This window comes from Lepeophtheirus salmonis, chromosome Z, assembly GCF_016086655.4.
Source record: "Lepeophtheirus salmonis chromosome Z, UVic_Lsal_1.4, whole genome shotgun sequence".
Lineage (NCBI taxonomy): Eukaryota > Metazoa > Arthropoda > Copepoda > Siphonostomatoida > Caligidae > Lepeophtheirus > Lepeophtheirus salmonis.
The window spans coordinates 3,234,300-3,253,743 of NC_092584.1; the positions used below are offsets into that span (position 1 = coordinate 3,234,300).

At 32.3% G+C, this 19,444-nt stretch overlaps 1 protein-coding gene across 5 annotated transcripts in view; it reads left to right on the plus strand.

The window, feature by feature from the left end:
- LOC121130026 (solute carrier family 35 member F3) overlaps nucleotides 1-19,444 on the plus strand; it is a 370,274-nt gene that overhangs the window by 79,334 nt on the left and 271,496 nt on the right. For 3 of the 5 annotated variants that reach the window (XM_071893783.1, XM_071893780.1, XM_071893781.1), the window contains exon 2: nucleotides 1,399-1,470. The exons of the other annotated variants lie outside the window; for them this stretch is intronic. The gene's annotated coding sequence lies outside the window, so the exon portion shown is untranslated. The remainder of the gene's footprint in view (nucleotides 1-1,398; nucleotides 1,471-19,444) is intronic. 5 annotated transcript variants of the gene reach the window in all.

Below are 19,444 nucleotides of genomic sequence, written 5' to 3' on the forward strand. Positions count from 1 at the left end.
TTTTTTTTTTAAAATACTAAAGATGGATAGTAATTCCTCAAACAATCCTTTTGACTTCATCAAAATACAAACCATCAGATTTGCTTAAATATATCACTAGTTTTGAAGTATTTTTAGAATATTTCTATAAATTAAATATCAAACAAAACTCACAAAAAAGAGTTTAAGGATAATCAATCATGAAAATATCGACACCAGTTCTGGTAATAACGCATCCAGGTGGTAGTTGAACTTGCTGCATGTACTTTTGATGTAAGCCTCTGACGTGCCAGCCACTGCTCATTGAATCATCCACCAACTCAATATTTAAGTGTCGAATTCTGCAGGACTTTAACTATACTTGCCAATATGTACTATAATCCAGAGGATTCAGATCTAGTATTTGCAGATGCCCAAAGCTCACATTTTGGATTTTGAGCCATTGACGCCGATGACCATCTCCGTCATGGAGAGATCCGAGTGCTCTGTAAAGTCTTAATGCTTCTCTCAGATAATCACACTTATTCAGGGGCTCCTTGGCAAAAAAAACCGTTTCTTTTGAGCCATATTGAGCCACAATAACAGATACTTGACTGATAGGTTGCAGTATGTACTTTTGATGAAGGCATCTGTCATGCCTGCCTTCTATTCATGTACATAATCCATCAATAAATTAATATTTAATTATCGAATTCTCCTGGCTTGGGGCTCAACTTGACAATATATATTATAATCCAGGGGATTTAGATCTCGTGTTTGGGGAGACCAAGAGCTCACCAAAAACTGGAACTGAACAGATGAAACCTCTAGTCTCTTTGTTACGCCATGACATGGTTGATTTAGAGACATTGACGTTGATGGTCATCTCTGTCAAGGAAAAATCTGATTGCTCTGTGAAGTCTTTCAATTCTGTTTTTGAAGTCAATTTTCTGAGGCAGTCAGTCCTAAGCAGCTTCTCCAAGATGCTCAGTCTTATGTATGTGCATCATGACTCGGCAGACGGTCGCCTTCGAATACTATTTGGCTGCAATAACTACTTTTGGGAACATTTCGGCGTCAAGCAATGCCGCAATCTTTAGCTGTTATTGTTCTTGCGATATGATAATAAGCTCCAAGTTTTATAATTAAGAGTAAACCAAAAGATAAGACTCCAAGCTCTCTGTAGAAGGAAAAAATATTAAAATTATTAAAGAATACGATGAGTTATTAAGTTTTAAAAATGGTCTCAAAATTTTTGTATGACCCGGTAATTTCTTTGTTTTTTTTAATATTTGATTATTTTTAGTTATGCGTCTTGGTTAGGATGTGTATCTTTGTGCTAAGATGTTTGTTAAATAGTTAAATATATCTAGCTGTTTAAAATGTGTAACATATAAAAATATAAATATTTAGTAATTTGGATGTTTTAATACATTACAGAAATGCCTCACTCTGAAAGGAGAATTTAAGTTATGTCATCAAGCGGAGTCAAAACTATCATTGCTAACTAAGGTAAGGGACATTTAATCATTAAAATGATTCATTTTTAATATTACATGCCAACAAAAAGTTGAAGATTTATATACAAAAAAATTCCTAATTTAATTGGAAAATGAAAACATTTAAACTTTTATTTTTCTGAATAATTTTACACTTTGGACATACTTTCAGTCAATCTATAAATATAAAGTAGAAATATACTTATGACTTTTAAAATAATATGATACGATAGTTACATATCCCCTGTTAAGAACGTAAATGGTTTTTATTTCAGAAACAGAGATAGATATAGACTGTGGACATAAAATAAAAGTTACTTAGAATTCTGAGATACGTACACTAGCTTCTGTTTTATTCTGATCATACCAGATTTCAGGTCGGGCAAAGTTTATTTTTTTGCTAATAAGTTTATTTTTTTTCATAAGACAAGAACGATTCCCCCTGTATCAAAGTTTTTTTTAAAGTAGAGGTTGTCGATTTGAAAATCCACGAAAAAATAAAAAATCCCCCCCAAAAAAAAACCCCACGAATTATTGTACTAACGGGAAAAGGGAGGACGTATATTAAATATGAATTAAAATACGGAATGAAGAAAAGGATTACCAAGTTAGTTTGAGTATGTATCTTCATTACGGTTGAAATAGGAACATTTTTTCTAATTATTATGTTGTCTATTGACCAGTTTTACTAAATTCTGGAGTTAATTAAAGGAATTATTCGAAATAAAATATATATACTACAGGTGTGCTCTAGTTGCTTTTAATATTTTCTGATTATATTTTCTCAAAAACAAATCAATGTACTACCCAAAAGTATAGCCAGTGATGCAAAAAATATGAACTGCCCGTCTGTAACAATAAAAGAAACCAGAAAATAAACGTATTTATCCTGACAATTTGAAGAATGTTTGGAAGTGAGGAGCTTAGATGTTATAACATTTTATTACATCTGCTCCAAGCAGGCATTAGAGGTGTATCGATCTTCAATTCTACTCGAGCAATCTCTCATTGTTACTCTTTCAGAAGTTATTACTTTGTACTTATATGTTCTGTCTTCAAGCATTAAATATTCATGACAACAGCTTTGGAAAATAAAAAGCCTGTTCTGAATCCCAACAAGAAAAGAAAAGTGCTCGCTCTTTCCAGCACATACTTTATACACCTTTGATCATAGCTAACCATGGAATACTTTATACATCTGCTATTTTGATGTTAGAGAAACAAGATATATATCACTACTATTTCCTAACTAATGGTCCAATAACACAGACAATTAGCTGTAAAAAGGGTGTGCTATTGTATAGCGGAAATAGCTTTATTCTCTACTTGCTTTTAGCTCGATATATGGAACCAAAATGTTTGCTAGGATCCTAGATAATATACCCGTACAGCGTGCTACCATTGTTAAACAACAACTGTAAGCAACTGCACAGGTAGGAAGTTTTTTATTGTTTTGGTGACTAGTTTAAAGTGTTTGGCGTAAGTAAAAAAATAGCATCGATCAACGAAGTATTTTTTCACAATCTTGGAGAAGGCATAGTATCCTTGATGCAATCCACGCACCACAAGAGAATGTTGCGATGGCTAACTTCCTTAAGATAGACTGGTTCTTTGTCTGGAGTCAGAAAGGAACTGGAAGAGTCTGACAATGATTATTAATCATTAGAAAAGTGTGCTGATCACAAGATGAGCTCAGAGTACCAGAGAGATCATAATTTCATTGTAAATTCCCAATAAATCATTGAAGAGAGCCATCCAAATCAATTAATCGTATTGAAAGATTTGGCTCCGCCCTGGATTGAGGATTTTGCAGCTGGGAGGCCTTTTGTCTGGTAACAAGACTCTGTTTGATGTCACACTGCAGAGAAAAAGTCAGTTGTCAGATTTTTTTGGAAAGCAGTGTTTGTTCTCAAGCTCCCCGGAATTCTTTCAGTGAGGCGCAGTTGAGCGACTCAGCATCGTATTCTCCTGCTACACAAAAATTGAGCTGAATGACTCAATCAGTAAAATGAGACTTTCATCCAGACCTGCGCTCTCGTTTTCAAGGTAACAGTGAGACTGTTTTTGACGCCAAAGGCGATTACATCCAATGATAATAGATAAGATTTATTTAGCTTTAATTTTTATTAAATCAATAGATTAGTGTAGGAGGAAATCCTTTTAAAAGAAAATTCTTGCTTGTTGCTAAATAAAGTCTTACCTTGTATAGAGCGACGATTTTTTTTTTGAGGAGTATGCTATCGACTCAACCTATTGAAAATACAAAATTAAATAACAATACCTTTTTCAAGTTATTAGCTTTTATCAACTCTAAAGCCGAGTGCCTGGCGAACTCACCTTTATATGTCATTAATCTGAATTACTTTTTATAAGGAACTTTCATCAAAAATTAATAGTGTGTTTGGATATAATTAGTTATTTTATATAACCTTTTATGTTAAAATGAGGTGAAACCTTTTGCTTATGTGTTCTACAAGTTCCCTTTTATTTAGCACATTCTAAAAATTCAAATTATTTACTTTTAGCTCAAAGCTAATGTATAAAATAGATACGGAAATAAACGTTTTAGCCGTGGAAGGAACATAAATCATTTATGGTAAACTAAAATGTACATTTAAAAGAAGGCAATAAATTATATTAGCCCATTACAAATGTGTCTATAAAATGTGTCAATTCAAAACACATATAAAGAGTTGATTTGCCTTTGCGGAAGTTTTTCAATCTTTGTTTGTGAATTGGGGTATAGTACACCCCGTATTATAAAAATGCTAATTATTAATATGAATCTACATTTTAACACCAATACTGTTTAGTATGGTCCTGAAACATTCAATTTGACTATATATAATTCTTATTTTATCTTCATAATGCCTTGTTTAGGATATATTTGGATACTGGGCTCTTTTAATCGAGGTTGTGTGAAATTTAATTAACTGTTTTACTTAACTCTGCAGCAGTGAACCTTGTGTTTACGTAGTTAATCAACTCCCCAAAACTATTACATTAACTGAACTTCATAATACAAATTTTATCAATAAATAATAACGGAAAATTTTTATTAATGTATTGTATGATTACTTAAAAAACCACATTTATATAACTAGTTTACCATAGAAGAAAAATGAGGTTAGTGAAAGAGGAATGAGTGGATGTATAACCAACAAAATTCATTAAGAATAAAAACCCTTGCGTTTCAAATACACAGCATTTAAGTTTTTTTAAATTTTTAAACCCATTAAATGAAGTTTCCATTTGGTCTAATAACAATATCAACTAATTAGCATGGGCGGGGTTTGAATTTTTTTTTTTGGGGGGGTTCTTTTGTATTTTTTTAATATTTTGATTGTGTTTATTTTTTAAGAAAGCCCCTCAAAAAAATTGACTATTTCTGATAAAATGATCATTTCAAAAATATTAAATATCCATGTGGAAAAAACCGTCATTACTTAGGAGGGAAGTAAATACTATCTCTTAGATATCTATTAGAATCATGGATTTTGATTTAGAGAACCTCCTGATTAGTTCCTCATCGAATTTTAGACAAAAAGTACCATTTTTCAAGTTTACAATCACTTGAGATTTCTTCAAAGAAATGATTCTACCATAAAAGAATAGATCAGAAAGTTGGCCGACACTACAAATTTCCTAACTCAGCTATTCATTGGAAATACGAGCGAAGATCAAAAGGAAACGGACGAAGATAAGGATACAACGAATTCGTCTGGGCTTTTTTCAGAATCTATGAGATCCTTCGATGAAGATGAGAGTAGAACAAGGTTGGTTCGTAAAGTGATCACTTGAACTTAAACTGGATCTCGTGGAACTCTTGCCACTCTACTTATATATTATCGGTCCTATTAGCTATTATGATAAGCATATACTAAGAAATTACTAATTTCGAAATGATTGAGACTGCCCTAGTAAGACAAGAAATTACATTTTACAGCTCGGATGACGTCATGACAATGGCTCCCCAACTGTCACAACTGTCTAGAGAGCTCCTGTTCATTCACTAACTCCATCACCCACTGAAACCTGCATGTGAGGTCTTCATGGCAATCAAAATTGTAATCATGAAGTAGGTACTTCAGCTTACGGAAGATAAATCGGTGTTCCGGGTTCTGGGATGCATGGAATTTGTTTTCATCGTTTCCACCTTTATCCGAGTTAAGAACTGCCTGTTGCCGTTGGATATGGGGAACGTGCGTTGTCCACATGAGCATAAGTCCCTTCTGGTAATGTTTGACCTACTTTAGGATGGAAAACCGGTTTGCTGTCTTCTATTTACCAGGTTCATGACTTGGGTGTCCTTGTTGGGTGTCCTTGTCTTCCGGGGACGTCCTGATGATATACCGTTATTGATCTTAAAAGTGCTATCCCAGATCTCACCACTCCACCCAAAAGATGGTTACACAAATAATGGAGGTATGAAGGTAAACAATAGTGAGCTGTTTTGTCCAGTTTGTAGCGTTGTAGCAGTTAAAAGGGTGAGCAAAAATCGTGAGACTCCATGTTCAGCGATGAATGGAGAAACATGAGCAAATGTGATATGTTGGCATTAGCTATTTAGTCTCTAAATAACTCTGGAATGTTTTTTGACCATAAAACTCATGAAAAAATTGATGTTGGTTGACGTTTGACGCTAACTCTTCTCCTTTCGCTTCAAACGAACATGTCTCAATTATTTTGGAAGCAGCTAATATGATCAGCATAACATGGTTTACCCACGAAACACATCTTTTTAATCACCAAATTTCTCTTCGAGTATTACGGTAGATAATATATTGGCTGGAAGTTTTTTTGTTAGACATGAAATTCAATTAGTTCTGCCTCCAATGATTATCAATGGATCAATGATACCCCAGTGAATTTCTGAACTAGAAAGTTTATGTTTGCAATTCATTTACTTTGTTTCCCTCTGCCTCACAAATACTAGATTATCCCTTCATTTTTTGGAAAAAACAACAACAATATAATATTTTGCAAAGTACAAAGCATTCCTTTCAAATTGGTTATGTTTAAAAAGATCCAATAGTGATGAAGACTGATGAACCAGGAGAACACTTATTTTTGTACAAATGGATTCAACCCATAAAAGAAATTTATCTTTGAGTAAAAATCCATAACTGATCTCTCTTTTTCTCTAAGTTATCTGAATTCGGAAATATCTGGGATTATAGTAATTTGGGACTATTATCGTTCAGAGTCCTTTTTTTACCCTTAAAACAACCTCTAAATTAAAAGGAACATTTATAAAATGTATGCAAAAGTGTTTTTATTGATTCTGCATTAAGTTCTCAACTCAATATATTACCCTTTTTAGGATGAATAATAATGAAAAACGACACTCTTCTTTATACACTTATAACTTGTTCATAATACATTGTGATGTGTTCTAGTCACATAGCTTATATTATAGATAATTATTCAATGTATAATTTAAAAAAAGATCTATTTAAAAAATATGATCTTCTAGGTTTTGTTCCCTTTTGTATTTTTTAAGTGATCCCATTTTGAAATATTAAGATAATCTACTCATCCTAAATAGATTGCTTTATTGTTTCTATCCTGGTATCTCAGGCCGAAATAAGGAGTCCACTCTACTCCTTAATGAGGTTCGGTAGTTTTCCTTGAATAAATTCTACTCCTGTCAACCCTTGTGGAATTCGGAATCTGAATTAAAACATCTCTTGAGATGGAAGATCAAGTTAGAATTTTCTTCCTTCGATTGTCATATCTTCAATTGAAGGTGCATGACGTCATGAAATTGGTACTGGAATCGGGAAAAATATGATGATAATTTGACAAATTGCTAGTACACTCTCATAAAAATTGGCATTGCTTGAGAAAAACAAAATGGAACACAAAACCATCGAGATGCATATTTTTTTAAGTTATACATTGAGTATTTTTCTATAATAGAATCTATGATATTCTTAATCACTATGTATTATGAATAAGTTATGAACGTATAAAGAAGAGTATCGTTTTTCCTCATCCTAAAAATAGAAGTATATTGAGTTCAGAACAAGATACCTAATTAATAAAAACACATTGTATGTACAAGCAAAAATAATTAGCTGCCCAAGTACCCACGTTTGCCAAAGAGAGCGTTCCAAAGTGGTAGTATAAATAGCTTGTAACTACAATCTCTAAGTTGTTATAAACCTTTTCGATTTGTCGCAAATTTCTCAGAAAATAGTCAAAATTGATATTCACGAATGGGAAATCGATTATTTTTTTTAAAATTTAATTTTTTATGGGGGCAAATATAAGTGTCTTTCATACAATGAAGGATTTAAATTATAACTTCAAATGATTGATATCTTAATTCATCCCATAGCATTGTTTAGAAGGCCAATGATGGACTCAAATACGTCTCTGAAATATTGGGGTGAATTTATATATGAAATAAAAAAAATACTTAGGGGATTCTCTTTTTCTTTATGTTGTTCCAGATTGTTTTTATGCTGCAGCACTTTTACAAATATTGATTACCATAAATAACCAAAACAACCATATAACTCATCATTAGTTGTTTCTTCATGTAACAATGTTGCTCTATAATCATTTATCTATGTAATGACTATATATGACTTGCAGGTTCCACCTCTCCAACTATTAGTAGAGAAAAGTCTAAAGGGAATAGAAGATATTCCCCTCTATATACCAATAACTACGTAGATAAATGGGTAACTAATGATCCAATTATACATACTACTTATCTGTTTATCATCAAAAATTTATATGGGTACCCAGAGAGGGGTTGTCCTGAATTAAATGAACCATAGATTCTTATACAAGGGTCGATTGAAAAGCCGGTGCAAAGTCTGAGAAATGACGCTACTGACAATCATCAAGGTTATGTTTAGTTAGTAGCATCTCTTGGAAGGACAGGAACCAACTTTTAGCCAGATCTGTTTGGCATTTGTTTGAATTGAAGAATCAGCTGGAAAAATTATGCCGACTATCTTTTGGATTGTCAAGGAATCATCCTCATTGAGTATATGGAAAAGAGTAAAACTATTACAGATACGTATTATTCAGTGTTATTGGACCGTTTGAAAACCGAGCTGCCAGAAAAAAATCCCGGATTGGCCCACAAAAAGTTTATTTTTCCATCATGCAATGCTCACACCTCAGCAGTTGTGTCCGCAAAATTAATGGAAATAGGGCTCCAATTGGAGATGCCCACAGCACTGGAAATCTTGCACATCTCTTTGCACATTCGTCACTATATCATGGATTTTATCAATGATATCTGGAGTAGTTACCTCAATAGTACATCTAGAACGCTCAGCTTTAAAACGACTCAAAAAGAATGCCAGAGAGAAAAAAACCCCGATCTGCCTGAAAGGTGGTGTGTGTTCTTCCAAAAAATGCTACTAACTCAACATAACCTCGATACGTGGCAGTAGTGCCATCTCTCAGACTTTGCACTGACTTTTCAACCACTCCTATTGGTGGTGCCCGGTAATTTTCCATAAAACTATTTTGCCTCTTGGATATTTCCCCTTAATATTTAAAAAAATGAAGTTTATCAGTCTATTGTTAATATAAAACAAATACAATATTTATTAATATAAAATGCATTAAATGCTTGGAGTCTGTTTAACTAACGATGGAATTATGCACGTTTCTCAAATTCTGTTTTTTTGTCAATCCATAAGTTTGTTCTAGTATGAATTATCCATAATTTATAATGCTAATTACAAACAAAAGGGATTTGCAATTCTTCGTATTGTTGCCGTATTTATTTTTCTTATTATATTAATTGAAGTACCTTTCTAGTTAAAATTTCCTTACATAATGAGATTTTGTTGGTGCATGCATTGAAATTTAGGACAGGATTTCATCTTTTTCTAACAAAAACAACAACAACTGTTTAATGCGTTTTATAGCAATACAAATGAGATATTTTGATTTAACTAAATTCACAGGGAACATTAATTTTACCCAAAAGTAACAAAAACTTCCTATAAATATCACTTACATATTTATATATTTAAGCAAAATACCCTTGAGGCAAAATGGGTTTACGGCAAAATGCAATAAGGCGAAATGGTTTAAGGTAAAAAGTCCAGAGCAAAATTACCTTCTACTTATTATAGTATGTGGTGGAATGTGTATTAAAACTACAATATTAGTTTATCCTATTACAAAGGACAGATAAATCATTCCATGTGACTGTTCTTGTGGTTACAAACTTGGGGGAGACCCTTCATCCCTGAGTTGTAGCTAGTATGCACTACATTTTCCAAAACAATTGCTTACACTGCCTCTATTGCATACCTTTCCTTGAAATTGCACTATCATTTCCTTCAACCATAATACTAACTGCGAATTCAAAGAGGTTAAGATCAAGGGGTGAGAAACGCATCGTCACTGACTTGCTCATAGTACGTACAATGTCTTTCAGAATGTTTTCTTTTTTTCAAGCACATACTTTATGGCTTCCAAAAAGAGTGCTTGATCATACTGGAAATTGCATTGACGGCCCCTCAATCATACTCCATATTACAAAATTAAGGGGTGTAATATCAAGTTCAAGTAAAGAGGGATGCTTCGTCACTTGACTTGAAGCTAGTACACATAATGTACTCCAGAATTTTTGCTTATGCATCTTTTAGGGCTGCCATCAGGGGCTCCTTGTTGATCCTTGAAATTGCATTGGCCTCCCTCTCTACTATAACCTAGATTACGAATTCAAAGGGGTTAAGATCATATAAAGAGGGAACCCTTGTCACTGACTTACCACTAGTACACATAACGTATTCCAGAAGGCCATGATGCCTTCTTAGCCTTCATGGCTACCATCAGGGAGGCATTGCTGATCCTGGAAGGCTTTCCATTAATCATAATCTATATGACAAATTACAAGAATTGTCATATGAAAAGTTATGCCTAGACATATACTTGCCGCTAATACGCACAAAGAATTTTTACCTACTCAGCCTGTATAGCTGCCCTTAGGGAGTTCTTGCCGCTCCTGCAAATTCTATTAGCAAATTAATTTTACTTCATATTGTCCATTCAAGGAGGATCAGAACCGGTGATGAAGGATTCTTCGTCACTAACTTGTACCTAGTATACATGAGGTACTTCAGAATGTTTGCCTACGCAGCCTTCATGGCTTTCATTGTTAATCCTTGAAATTGCATTGCCCTCTCTTTCAATTATACAATACAAGTCAGGGACGTCTGGTCACGGACGTGCTACTAGTATACTTTACGTTTCCCCCAATTTTTGCAGTTCTGGTCTTCATAGTTACCGTCAAGGATTCATTGCTCCCACTCAAGCATACTCTAAACTGCTAGTTCAAGAGGATTTAGATCTATGAAGAGGGACGCTAGGTTGCTGTCTTATGGCTAGTACACACAACGTGTTCCAGAATTTTTCTACATGTACCATCAGGTAACCTGGGTGATCTTGGCTTTCCCTCAAACATACTTTCTTGTTGGTAGAGGAATGGCATCCCGGCTGCCTCTTTCTCAATTTAGGACTTGATAAGGTGAAGACTTATTAAATTTGCAATCTTAACATTTTCTCATCCGGCAAGGATCGTAACAAGGACACTCTGAATTTTCCATGATTGTGAAATAAATACCTTACTCATCACATCAAATTAAAACAAAAATCGATAAATAATTAGCATGTAATATTTTCTTTATTACAACAAAGTCTAATCCCCTTAATCTTACATATTTTCATTCATCAATAGCTTTAAAGGCAAGTTTTGTTTGTGTACAAAAAAAATTACAAGCTGTAAACATATGTATATATCTACTACTCTATAGAAAATAAGGAAAACGTTGAGAAAAATAACAAGACTTGCACCCTGACAATTTAAAGAATGCATTGGAGGTGAGCATCTTAATTGTTAAGACCTTTGATTAGATTAGCTGCAAGCAACTATGGGTGGAAGGAAATAATTTATATCACACTCCTTATATAGCAAAGCCAAATGAATGAATTACTACGCTCTGGATCCTCAATTCTACTCAGTGTGCAACAAAGACTCTCCAACAAATCCTCAGGGTTACTCTCAGTAATTCATGAGCAGATAACCTTTAAACTTCGATTTTCCCTTCCCAATAACTAAATAACAATGATAAAATAAAAAAAACACTCCTCTGATTGCGACTACCAAAAAATTGACGCTTGCCTAGGGTAATATCTATTACGATACTAACATATTATTATTTAATGAACTGACAGCTACCTCTAGCGTTGATTTTGAAAAGTTGAACAAAGGTTTATTTTTGTGGAGGAGATTGTGCCTGGAAAAGGATCAACTCTCCTTTACTTATATAATAGGAATGTTTATAATATCTATCATGAATTTGGACAAGATAATTACTTACATACATATTTTGTTCTCGTATGTGAGGCGTGTGGTGCAAATACAACAGTGTAGATGGTTTTTTGTCTATAATCTTTATAATAGATCTTTTTAAAAGCTTATTTTATTTTCATCTGATTTAAAATTTCTCTAAGTAAAAAATCAATGTGTAGACTATAATATCATTCTTTAAAAAAGCTTAAAACATCAATTTTGTCGACATAAAGGAGATATAAAATAACTATTAAAATCTTGGAACATTGAATTTGAATTTAGTTTCATATGCATGGCACCTCTCTGTACGCACTTTATTTTTTTTGCCAAATATCAAAAGAATGTATTTATATATATGAAGAATTAAAAATCTTTGGATACACAAAATGAGCCCGCATCAACAGTTTTAAGGATAAGTGAAAAGTCTATATCTCCAAAACTTGGACTAGACTTAGTGTTCACATACTTAATTAGAACAAAGACCAGGTTTTGACGTCAGATCATTTTTTACTGGAAAGTCAAAATGGTATCAAAGAAGATATCATCAAAGTTTAAATAAACTTTTTATAAAAGATACATTTCCTATTTTTGTAATGATATATTCTAATTTTTTGACAAAAATTGCTGTTATTTTAAATTTTTTTTAAAACATTTCATCAAATTTACTATCCCATTTTTCTGACTGACATTTTCATGGTGCAGATTTCTCCTTTGCTCTGTCGCAAAGAGAGTCCAATTACTAGACATTGTTCAATTATTTAATATTCCTCACTGATTACTGTTAGTACTGAGTGCTCAGTAAATTATGGACTAATACCTATCTCCAGCGTACGACTGTTGTTTACAACGAACTTTGAGGACCTGCAATCGCTGCTTATGCGCAGATAGGACGTTTTTTTGTTTTTTTGGAGGCGTGGCAAAAGTGTCTGGTGTCAGTATTAAAATAATTGTGTTGAGTGTTAAATAAACGTCACACTCTTTACATCTCTAAGCTTACTTTTGTGATGGTATTAAATAAAATTGCAACATATGTAGTATATGCTTACAAATATAATAACCTAAGATTACAATATTATTCCAGGGTAAAAATTGAACTGCTGATGAGTAAATAACTCTTAATTTATAAATTGATGTATATATGAAGCATGAATAAATCTGTTTCATTTCCCTTACATCTAAATAATTAATTAAATTAGTACACATTCACAGTTATAAACTCATAACCAATACATTTTTCACCAGAATATTATTTTAATTTATATTTTTGCAACCTAACCAACTTATTTTATTAAATTTCTTTATCAATAATTAAAAACTATATTGACAAAAATCAATAAAAATCGACTTTAAAACACTTGATGAAAAGAAATATAAGCTCGATTTTTTTAGTGGTTATATGCATTATTTAATATAGTAATGAACAATTAAGTTTTCAAATGCTGAAATATATTTATTAATTTGTTATTTTCTTTGATTTTCATTTATTTCATCTTTTATGTCGAAATATGGCACTGAATCGTAGTTATACCCAAAAATTTGATTAATGGCCAAACGTAAAGGTTGAAAGTTTTAATGGTTATTGTCGTGTTCTACGGCTTCAATAAAAATATGGTTTTCAGCCACTTTGTATCTAGCAATGGCATAGGCAAGAACGACTCCAATGTCCTATCTCAATTCTAATCTGAGTCAGAAAAACTCTCCAACAAATCCTCGCTGTTACTCTTAGTAATTTATGAGGACATACACAATAAACTTAGATTTTCCCTTCTCAATAACTAAAGAACAATGATAAAAGTTTAAAAAAATAAAAGACACTCTTCCGATTGCGACTACAAAAAAATTGAGGCTTGCCTAGGGTAATATTTATTACAATATTAACATATTATTAATTAATGAACTGCCAGATACCTCTAGCGTTGATTTTGAAAAGTAGAACATAGATCTGCTTATGTTGAGGAGTTTGTAGGCTGATGAGTATTAGCTCGGAGTTTATTCGAGGAAATTATTAAAATAAGTTTGTCTTATTGTCAAATCATAAATATATGTATAAATTTTCCTCTTCTCTTTTCGCAGAATACAAAACTGTTTAAATAAATAATATTTTAGACTTTGTTAATATATAGCAATTATATTTAATAAACAATTTTAGATTATCATTTCTACTCTGGAAAAATAAAAAACCATTAATACATAGTTTTTTAATCTAGTTTCAAAATAAAACGAAAAAACCGAAAATGTCGCGGTCATTAAATCCATTTTGTTTTTAAAGCAATAGTTATTTAACATTTTAAAGTCATATAAAAGGTCACAGGTCATAAAAAAGGTCCACTTCTTCTTAATATTCAAATGTCTAGTTTTTAATATGACCTGATAATTCGATCTTCTTTTTTATTTTAATAAAAAAAACTACGTTGGTATATTTTGAGTCTTCAATGGGTGTTTTTTGACCTTTATAGCCATTTGTAAAATACTTTTTTATGGATATTCTTTATTAGTAAAGGGATTTAGAAGTTTCAACTATAAAGTTGTGTTACTGATCTTATAAAAACTTCATTAAAGCTTATTTTTTCAAGTGATACATAAGAATATAATCCTTATTTTTCATTATGAAGAAAGACAAACTGTAACCAAACGAAATACTTTGGGTATCTTTTTATGTACTAAGGGGGGTTCCGGATGTGTGGGTTAGGGGACTGTCCGGCTAGTCAACATACCTTGGTACACTGTATAAGGTGGGGCCCAGTCATATTCTCTCTTTCTAACTCGAAATCAGAAATAGGGACAATCATTTTAGTAATAAGGAAATAAATACGCTGGAAGAATATATCATTGTTGTAGGAGGATAAGAATTGACACTTTTTCGAGATATTTGGACAATTAACACTTTACAGGATAATGGAAGTTGATGAAAGGTCTCATTAGTGGATGAGATTATGAGTTTGTCTCATATGGATAATTGGGGGTGGGGTGGGCTTTAGAGTCATTCCGAGGCCTAAGGCTAAGATATATGAGGGAGTAGATCACATCTTAAGGCTTAAGCCACAGCTATTATCTTTTATCTGTCAGTACTATCATAAAATATCAAAGGTAAGACAAAGACCATATAAAACAAAGATGGAACTGTTGTTTTTTGGTAACGCCTCATTTTCATTGTGTAACAGCCTCCAATAGAAAGCCGTCAAAATTTCATGATATTTTGTCCTTTTTTTTGTGAGTAATTGTACTTAGTGTGACGGTACTTTTAAAATTGTCTAAACAATCAATAAAGAATAATACTGTGTTTTAATTTGATGGGAAAAAAACAAACCCTTTCAAGCTCCGTCTGCTCTATAGAGCGAATAAAAAGGTTTGTTTTTACTTATTTATAAAATCCAACTTTGAACGAGAGAAAAATAACGCATTTTCCTTGTTCAGCCCTTCACTTTTCGATCCTGTCGTATATTCCAACTCCGTAGTCTCAAGTTGAATTTGAAATCTTTATACAATTTTTGGAAACTCTTTTCAAATTCATAACTAATTATATGTTGATTCTCCTACGGCGTAGTTTATCATAATTGTCTCAATTCAGAAAATGTTGGGCTGGACAAATTATATTTGATTCATAACCAAATACAATTATGGGCTCTCCATAATAATAAACCACACGGTAATAGTCAATCATATTCTATTTAAGTAATACATAAATTATTATAAGGAAAAAACGAACAATATTTTTATTAAATTATATTATAGTTTTGATTAATATATATAAATCACACATTTCTATTGATTGTACGAGAATAAAGAACTTGGATTTTAAATCCTAAGGATTTTTAGAGAGCAAGTTGTTTTTTTTACAGCTGTAACCATTATTCTTTCGTTTTTTATAGGACAAACATCTAATATAAGGTATAATCACAAGCGTGTAGGGTCATGAATTATGGTAAAAATCCAGTGTTCAATGGAGGTGTTAAAAAAAAGAAACCGAAAATTAACATCGTTACCCTGCCAATTTGAAAATGTTTTGGAGGACAGAATAATAATGCTCATGACGTTTCATTAGATCAGCTGCAATCAGCTGTCACAAGGGAGGAAGGAGAAAAGGATATAGACAAGGAAATTTACTAGAATAACTCTGAGTACAAAAAGGACCTACAATTTTAATACTGAAGCAAATTCTCGGGGCTACGCTCCTTCTTTTATGAGTACACGCAGATGTTTCCATCAGCTTTTGAATATAATTGAAGCTATTTAGGAAAGGAGGTTCCCACCTCAGAAATTAAATAATAAAAACATAAAAATTAATTCTTCAGATTACTGATTACAAAAAAGAAACGAAAAAAACAACAAAACAGATCATTTAAAAAATACTTCAAAATTTCATCACTGGTCATGAATGACCCTGAGGATTTGTTGGGAAGTTATAACTCATTTTTAAACTCAGAACTCAGGTTGGTAATTTAAAATCCGAAATAAGTTTAGACTTCAATATCTTGTTAACCCCGTGGTTTAGGCTAGTAAAAGTCTGCTCATCAGATTTACCTGACAGAACTATATAACAAAAATAAAAAATCCTTTGAGATGTCCTACGTATACGAACGTCCGTACGGCCAATATTGTGTGCCTACTTGCCGGTCGTACGCCTAAAAATGCAAAAAAACTCCTTAGATAATTATTTTAGAGAGCTTAAATTGATGGGAGGGGTGTTCGAATTGGGTAATTAGAACTGGATTTATTTTGAAAAAAAACCCCCATATTTTCTATACATTTATGTTTTGGGCAAAGAAAATGTGCCATCCTAGCTAGCCGGAACTGAACCTCTTAGACTTTTATGTTTAGTGTGTCTTGGAGAAAGAGTAAGTCGTTTGAATAGTCCATGCAAAGCCCGAGAGGGGGCACTACTGTGACGTGTCGAGGTTATGTTGAGTTAGTAACATCTTTTGGAAATAGAGACACCGATATTCAGTCAGATCAGTATATTTATCTCTGTTTGGCATTGGTTTAAATCGAGGAAGAGGAGTGATCTTAAAAAAATGGAAGAATGAGAATTTCTTGTGCTGATAAAACATTTGTTTTATGGAAGGAGTCTAAAAATAAGGGGATCAACATTACGGGATCTTTGCCCCACCGATTATAATAGTTTATATGTGGTTTCAAAATTTTCAGAGTGTCCATATGGGCTCAAGTGACGCTGAACGTTTTAAACTCTCTGTTGAGGTTCCTACTCCCGAAATCATTAATAAAATCCCTGATATGGTGATGGGTGATAAAAGAGTGAAGGTGCATAAGATTGCTAGTGCTATGGGCATCTCGAGTTGGAGCCCTATTTCAATTAGTTTTGTAGAGACACCTGCTGAGGTGTGAGCAAGTGCCGTGTCGGGATGGGAAAGAACTTTTTTGTGAGCCAATCGTGGGTTTTTCCTAAATAATATTTTTAAAGAACTACAGTTCAATAATAATAATAGTATATGCACCAGTCATAGTTTACACATAGTTGATGAGGATTATTCCATGCAAATCCATTGCTCAGAAACTGTTACATGATAGAAATGAGGAGAGTAGCTCAGTATTAGAAGGAGCTCCAAGTCCAGAACGAAACTTGGATACTCTTAAACGCGTCTATAGAATTGCATGCTGAAACAATTAATTTAGCTGAGAGTACCTCAGTATTGGATAAGGCTCTAATTCAAAGGAAGTGTTCGTTTGGAAATATAGATAGTCAGAAAGATGAAGAAGTACCATTGCATGCTGACACAATTAATTTGACAAAATAGTAAAATATAAATTCAAATGAAGCCATAGGAAAGTTGAATGAATTAAATACATAGTTTTGAATAAATAACAATTATATTAACAGAACAAACTTCGAAGGAATATGGGGTGTATGGATGTAGTGCATTGAATCTTAGTAAAAACAATATTGATACAAGATCTCAGAAAAACGATTTATCTGTAATAAACGGTAAGAAAAATTCGCTCATATTAGATGATGGAAATGAATCAATAAATAATTCAAGTAGCATTGTTATAATGTTAGGGAGGAACTTAGTTTTGACAGTAATCAGGGGTGTCGGCAGGGTGTGGGCTTTCGGCTGTAGCCAATATATATAGTAATATCCAAATTTAAAAAAAAAGTATATTTTTCAAATTTTTTCCCCAAAAAATTGAATATTTAAAATTTTTAATTCGAAAATTTTATTGCAAAAAATTAAATATTTGTAATTTTTTGCCAAAACTATAATTTATACAATTTCAATTTTTGCAAAAAATTATTATTTTCCAATTTCATTTTTTTTTTTTTTTTGAAAACATCTTAATTTTTGAATTTTTTTTGGTAAAAAAAAATTCCAAAAAATAATCCTATCGACACCCGTGGATTATAAGACATACTTTGAGATAATTGATATTTTTTATAATTTGGCGCTCTTGCGTCTTCCACTGGAAAAAGAAATCAACATGTTTCGGATCAATCTCCAGAAAGGGTGATGAAACAGTCCGAATGTTTGAAAGAGGTTTAATTTGTTTATATACATTTAAGTTTACTTTAAATTTATAAAACGCCCACAGTCTAAGGTAAAACTCAATTTTTAAGTTTTTAATAGTCTTTTCTTACTTTTTCCAAAAGTAAGATAATGAATTCAAACTAAAGTTACAGATTATTTCCTGAACCAATGTGTTCGTATTAATAAGAAAGCAGATGATAAAATCCATTATAGCTTAGGAATTAATACAATAATTTCCTTTCATATCAGAAGAAGGAAATAGACTATTTTGTCATGTACTTATGAGACGATTGCTCTCTTTCAACCCTGACATGATATACATACAAGATGTTAAATCAAGAGTATCTTCATTGTATAAATCTTCATGTTTTGCTTGTCAGCTTCCTGTATTTACTAACTTTCTGTCTGGTTCTGGATCATTTAGAGGTGTATTAACAGTTATTATTTGAAAAATTAAGAATCCTCTTTTTTTCTAATTAAAATATGGAAAGTACTTATAGTTTTTTCAAGCAATTATCAAAGAACAATCAAAAGACTCAACTTCCCTTTAGTTCATTGGACATCTCCATGTAAATTTTGGCCCATGGAGAAACTATGCCAATAAACATATTCTGCAAAAGTTAATTTTAAAACACTGATTTAATTGGAATTATGAGGTTTTGGAACTCTAATAATAATTTCTTATGGAAAAGTGAAGACCAGTCCACAAGGATTGATTTGCCACTTGTTTATCCAATACTGCTTCTCATGATTAGAAATGCTTCTAACCATAGAGATCCACCCTCAGATCACAAAATAACAATTGGATCACCAATATGTTAGTTAAAGTTAGACATGATTATTTAACATTTTATATATTTTTTCCTCCGTTACGGAACGAAATGAATCATATGCATTGAATGTGAGGGATTACAGAAACAAGTTCTGCTCTTGACGGATGAAAGGCAGGGATTAAATATGGTTGCATTTTAACAAATTCTTAATTAGTTTTGCATAAAAAAATGATTTTACGATAATAAAGAAGATTATGAACTATAGACCAATTATAAGTTGAGTCATTTATAATCCTATTTGAAGAAATTACTCTAAGTATAAGTATGATTAATATTGACATCATAATTAGTTCCGATTGATCGCCTTTTTGAAAAGTAATGAGCTAAGTTGCGAAG